The sequence below is a fragment of the Bos javanicus genome, chromosome 25 (assembly GCF_032452875.1).
Source record: "Bos javanicus breed banteng chromosome 25, ARS-OSU_banteng_1.0, whole genome shotgun sequence".
Classification (NCBI taxonomy): Eukaryota; Metazoa; Chordata; class Mammalia; order Artiodactyla; family Bovidae; genus Bos; species Bos javanicus.
Window position 1 is genome coordinate 41498658 of NC_083892.1, and position 6316 is coordinate 41504973.

Here is a 6316-nt window from a genome sequence, read left to right on the forward strand (position 1 = left end):
CCCAGTTACGGAGGACAGAGAACCACGTCCGGGTGACTGTGGGCAGGTGAAGTCAGTCCAAGTAGCCGGCCTGCACACAGGAGTTTATTTTGGCCTGATCCGTAATCTCCCCAAACTGCAGCACCCGCTGCGTCCTCCAAGCAGCAGGCATAGCTGTTACCATGTGCCGTGTTCAGTGGCGGCCGGGCCCTGAGTCCCGTTTTCAAGACGGAAGCACGCCGGGCCCCAGAGGACACCGGGGGGGTGTCCACACCAGCTCACCAAAGGAGCTGTTCGGTTTCTCCAAATACCAGCCAGCTCTGTGACTCTCCAACACCAGCGGGGTGTCCTACAACTCAGTTTGACTCGAGCACTAGCTCCCAGGGTCAGTGCAGACCCCGCGGATGAGGGCTCGGTCCCACAAGGTCCCCCCACGATTTCAGGAGCCCATTTCAAGCCCCAGGTCCCCAGGCTCCCCTCTCATCTACCTGTCTGACTACAGATTTGGGGGGTTCCCATGACCCCAGCCTCAGGTTCAATGATTCATTCAAAGAGACCCATGCACAGGGCACAGGAAGGACTTATACTCAGGGCAGAGCGTCGCTGAGGCTGCAACTTGGGAACCACCGGGGCATGGTCACAGGGAAGGCGTGGGGAGGCCCCGGGGCATGGTCTCAGGCTGTGAGGGGGCGGGCCAGGGCGCACTCGGAGCGCAGACGTCCTCCCTGCACAGCTGTGCCTGCAGCGGCTCGGAGGCTCCTAGGAGAGCTCCTTCCAGAATTTCCATCAAGGTTTCGCTATGTACACATGATCGATCCAGCCCTTGGCCATTGACCATTGAACTCACCGGACCTTCTCCGGCACTCCCCCAACCCCCACCTCCTCGGAGTTGGGGATGGGGTGCAGCTGTAAGGTCCACCCCCTCCTCACAAGGGCGGTTCTACCCGGGAGTCACCTCCTTAGCGTGAACTCTGGTGGGGTCCACGGGGGCTTGTTAGGAACAACCGCAGACAACCCTACCCTTCAGGAAGCTTCAGGGCTTCAGGAGCTCCCCGCCAGGAGGTCTGCACGAAGACCAAACATGTCCTTTTTAAAAAAAAAAAGCCATTTGGCTGCGGCGGGACTTAGTTGTGGTCCGGGGGTCTAGTTCCCTGTCCAGGGATCAAACTCCTGGCTGGGAGTGTGGAGTCCTAGCCACTGGGCCACCGGGGAAGTGCACACCCTTGTTGTACAGGGTTGCCGGGCCCTGTCTCTCTGCCTCCTGACCTGGAAACCTGGTGTCCCGCAGTAAGGAGGCCCGAGCCGTGGGCAGCTGCCCCTGAGGAGGTCTTGACCCCTGACCAGACTGACCGCGGTGCTCCCGTCCGGCCCTCTGTCCCTGCCTCCCCGCCCCACACGTGTGTGTGCGCGCGCACACACACACACACACACACCCAGAACTGCCCAGCTGAGCCCAGTGAGCCAGGAGAGGTGGTAACACGGGCGGTGAATACAGAGTCCTGTGACCTGTGGGGCCTGCAGTCACCCACCTGGGGGCGGGCCCCCTCCCCCACCGGCCTCTGCTCAGCCTGAGAATATCACGGAGACCAAGCCAACCTGGGGACATCTGACTCAGTCCTGAGCTAAACATTGGAACACGTGATGGAGTGGGAGCCTGTGAGGGCACTTCCCACAGAAAAGTGTCAACCGGGAGAAGCGGGCCTGGGAGGAGGCTGGAGCCTCGGGGACATTTGTCTGCATCTGCTTTTAAGCGGGAAGAAGAAAGCAAAATCCGTGAGGGTGTTTTTCTAATTTCAAAGCTGGTGCACGCTCTGAGCAGGCAACTTGGGCAAACCCCACAAGGAAGCTAAACCCGGCTGGGGAGCTGGGAGGTTCCAAGGCGGTGTCGGGACGGCGAGACGGGAGCATGGGCTTGGGGCTGCCGTGGGTGTCGCAGGACCCCCGTCCGGCCCACCAGCCGGAGGACAGGCGAGAAGGAGGGGCTGGCCTGAGGGTCTCCGTCCACTGACCAGGGCGAGTGCAGGCCTGGAGGAGCTCCTCCCATCCTGTGATGCTGGCCCTGACACCAGTGACCCCAGCCCTGCCAGCCCCGTGCCCTTGACCCCTGACCTCTTCTCCCCACCGTAGCTGAGCAGCCCCTCAGGTGCGCCTGGGGCTTCCCAGCCACGGTGGAGGTGCTCAGCCTCGACCGTTAGGGGAGCCTGGAACCCGGTGAAGCGCTGGTCGGGGGGGGGTCGGGCTGGACCTGGGGTCCCTGCTGCTTAGTCCGCTTGCCCTGGTTCTCCAGCGGGGTTCCCTGGGGCCCCAGGGTTCCGCAGGTGGAAGGGTCCGGCCCCCCACACCCTGGGGCACCCGGCTCCTCCCCGCCCTGCTCTCTGTGGCTGACACTTGCTTCCCGCCGCCTCGCAGGCTCTCGAAAGCGTGGGAGCAGCGTGTCGCGAGTGGGTTGGCGTTCCCACCGGAGCTGGGCCCTGGGCTCAGTCTTGTCCCTAGAGGCATTGAGCCTGGTCCTGGGTGCAGGCCCCAGAGTATGCCAGCCCTCACGGGGCGGGAGGGGGCGCCGGCTGACACGGGACTAACCCTGGAATCCGTTTGCTGGGCATGCCCGTGGCCTGGTGGGAAGCGTGCCCTCAGAGAGGCTCTCCTGTGGGGGGCTGCCCCCCAGGCCTGCTTCCTCAGCCGCACGGCCCCACACCCGGGCTGTGCCGGCGGAGAAACTGAGGCCTGGGGCCCCTCCGGGCCGGCAGCCTTCCTGCTCCCGCCCCTCCCCTGGCGGGTCAGCTTCCTCAGGAGCTCTATTTTCAGACCATTGTCGGAAGGCGCTTCCCACCTCCGGCCAGAGGCGGCCTCCCTGGGGCTTCCGCTCCACCTCCCCAGCCCCCCCCCGGCCCCCGGAGAGGCTTCAGGCGGGGTGGGGGGGCGGAGGCGCCCAGGGCACCCACTCCCCAGCTGGCCTCACCACAGCCACACCCCGCGGCAGGCCCCTGCGCCCCCCGACAGCCCGGCGTTGGCGGAGGGAATTCCCGAGAGTCCCCACGGCCGCTGACTCACGGCTGACCTGGTCTCCAGCGCGGACGAGGTGGCTTCTGGATTTAGGAGCTGATGGGTCCTCAGCCTGTGGTGGTTGCTGGAGGGCACCCATCTCCCAGCCCCCCCACTGTGAGTGCTGGGCCGGGCCAGGCCTGGCTGGGCTGGGGACCCCTGCCCCAGGCAAGGAGACCTCAGCCGGGGACACCCCGCCCCCCAGGGCTGGAGACCAGCTCAGGGGGTGCCCAGGGCCCCAGACTGGAGCAGCTGCTTCCTGCATGGAGGCCGTTAGACCACACACAGCTGCAGTCCTGCCCCCTCCCCAACCCCCACCCGGGGGGCCGGGGTAGGTGCCTCTCACCTCTGACCCCCATCTACGGGCCCCCTCAGCTCCTGAGACCTGCAGGTGCCAGGGAGGGGCTGCCCTCCTGTCTCCTGCAGAGCCGTGGGGGCTTGGTGGAGGTGTGTGCCCACCACGCGCCCACTAGGTGAGGAGTCTGGGGGGCGAGGGTTCTCACCGTGGCTCTGGGGTCACCGCCCAGATGACCTGGGGCAGTGGGGGTCAGAGGCCTGGGCTTGTCCAGCCGACGCATCTGTCCAGGCTGAACCCCGCACCAGCCCATCACGGCTTCTCAGGTCGCGACCTCGCTCTGCCCGCCTGGTCCACTCACCCCACCCACGTTCATCTGGCAGGGGACACGCCGGCGAGGTGCTGCTGGGGGGGAGGCAGGAGGACGCAGGCCTTAAAGAAGGAGGTAAACGATAGGATTTCGGGGTGGCAGGGGCTCCAAAGGGAGCTGTTGGGGGCCTGGGCCACGGTCCTGGGGTGAGAACAGCGGCGCCTGGGGTTTCTGACACAGGAAGAGCCTGGGCAGGCAGAGGCCCTGAGACAGGAGCCTGGCGTGCGCAGAGATGAGAAGGCTGGGGTGCCGGACGGGGTCGGGGCGCACGGCAAACCAGGCGAGGGTCCTCGGAATGCAGCTGCCATGGGCGGGAGGGCGGCCCCAGAACACATGCCCACACCGGACCCTCAGAGTGGACCTTGTCGGGAAACAGGGTCTTTGTGGCCTAATTCAGGGAAAGCCCTCAAGCTGGGGTCGTCTGGGTTGGGGGGGCCCTAAATCCATTGAGAAAAGGGGACCAGAGAGGGGCGGCCTGGGGATCAGGCAGAGACGGAGAGTGCGGCCGGAGCCCAGGAGCTGGTGCTCCGTGAGCTGGAAGGGGCAGAGGACCCCTCCTTGGACGCCCAACCTCGACACCCAGCCTGCAGGGCACGCCTGTGCTCCAGCTGCCCGGCAGAGGGGCTTCCCTGGGAAGCTAACGAACGCAGTGGGGTCTCAGGCAGGCCTGGAGATCCCTGCATTCTCGGGTAACCTGTGGAAAGCAGGTTCCTGGGCCCCCAGTTCTGGGGGCAGCCCGGGTGGCCCCTCGCTGTCCCTGCAGCCCCTTCCTCCCTCCTGGACCGGGCGCGGCAGAGCTCCAGGTGGCCAGCTGGTGCTGTGGGGGACGGGCCTCCAGCGCTGCTGCCCCAGTATCCCAACAGGAAAGATCTGTCCATCACCCCTTGACCTCTGACCTCTGTGACCCCGACCTCAGCATCTGGGGCTTGTCCAGAAAGTTCAGACAGGCAGGCAGGCAGGCTCCATTCCACAAGGGCTGGGCGCTGTCCCTGGGGCACTGCCCGTGAGCACAGACGCCAGGTGTGCGAGCTGCCAGGGTGGAGGCACAAGCAGGGCGACGGCCACCGCCTGCCCCGGCGGGGGCAGCCCTGGAGGACTTCATGGAAGAAGGGACCATGCTGGGAGGCTGGATTTTGAAGGAAGAAGAGGCTGTCCAGTGAGACAGAGGCTGAAGTCCCAGGGAGAGGCCAGGGTGGTGACTGCCAGCCTGGACCGTGCCTGCCCCTCCTGCGACACAGAGGGAGGCTGGGGCCTGAGCAGGCCCCGCAGGAGGAGCCGGGACAGCCCCGTGGGGCAGGCGCGCTGCCCTTCATTCCTGGAAACCTTCGCTGGGCCATTCACATCAGTGAAAATGAAGCGCCCAGAGAGGACGGCTTGTCCGGCTGTCCCCGCCCAGCCCAGGCCTGCTTGTAACCATGGGGAGCACTGGGTGTGCCTCTCCCAGACCGTTTCCACCGTTAGATAGATGCGGTCACTTCCGACAGCCTGACACCCGGACGGCTTCTTTCCCTTCGCCACCGATCGGGCTGTTCCATCACAGGAGGTCCACTTGGTCCTTCCGCAGCAACTTCTGACGAGTGCGTCTTCTGGGCGCCCTGTGCCTGGGTCCAGGCAGCCAGACCCCAGGCCTCCAAGAGGCTCAACTTGGTGCTGGAATTCCTGCACATTTGGGGTCAGATCCTAGGCGTGCTGGCTGGGTCAGAAGTCGGGCACAGCTTACAGAATCAGGCTGTCGCTAGACATCTCCCCAGGATGGTCATGCGCTCACGTGGTGTGGGGCCGGCTGGGGGCCCCAGGGGAAGGCCAGCATTGGCAGAGCCTCTGCCGGAACCTGGCCTTGGCGTGACGGCTCCCTGGGCTGTCTTCCTGGAGCCCCACTGTCTGCAGCAGTCCCAGGTTTGAGAAGGGGGCCTCTCCGGCGCAGCCAGGGGCAGCCTTGACAGGGAGCGCTGGGTGGGCCCCCGGGAGTCTGATGCAGAGGGGTTTCCTTTTTTTGTTTCAATTTTTTAAATTTATTCTTAATAGAAGGATAATTATACTACTGTATCGGTATCTGCCGTACACTGACACGGGTCAGCAATAGGTGTACGCATGTCCCCTCCTCTTGAGCTCCCCCCCAACATCCGACCCCATCAGAGGGGGAGTATTTTGACCTGTCCGCCCAAAGTCACCCCTGGCTGTCTACCTACCCCAGCGCCCCTCCAGCCCGCCCTCCCTGCCTGTCTTCCTTCTCGGGAGGTGGGCACCTCTCTCCTCACTGAGCGTCCCTCCCTTGCTCCACCCTTCATTCTTCACCATCCGTTACTCCTCCGGGCAGACAAGCTCCAAGGAGGCAAAACAGAGAGTCCAGCCCTCCCTGAAGCCTCTGCTGAGCCTTTGGCCCTCCAGCCCCCGCTCCCTGTACCTGGAGCTGCTGGCTCCCTGGCACCTTCCGGGGCTTGCCTGGCACCGTCCAGGGGGGCTCAAGGTCAGCCTCTCTGGTGTTGAGGGTCCCTGGAGAGCGGTCCTTCCTGCAGATGCCCCTGGGAGCCTTTGGACTCTTGGCTTAGAACCTCAACACCCCAAATGCAACTGATGTTGTCACAGCAGAGAGAAAAGTGACCACAGCCCACCTTGCCCCAGGTGGGCAG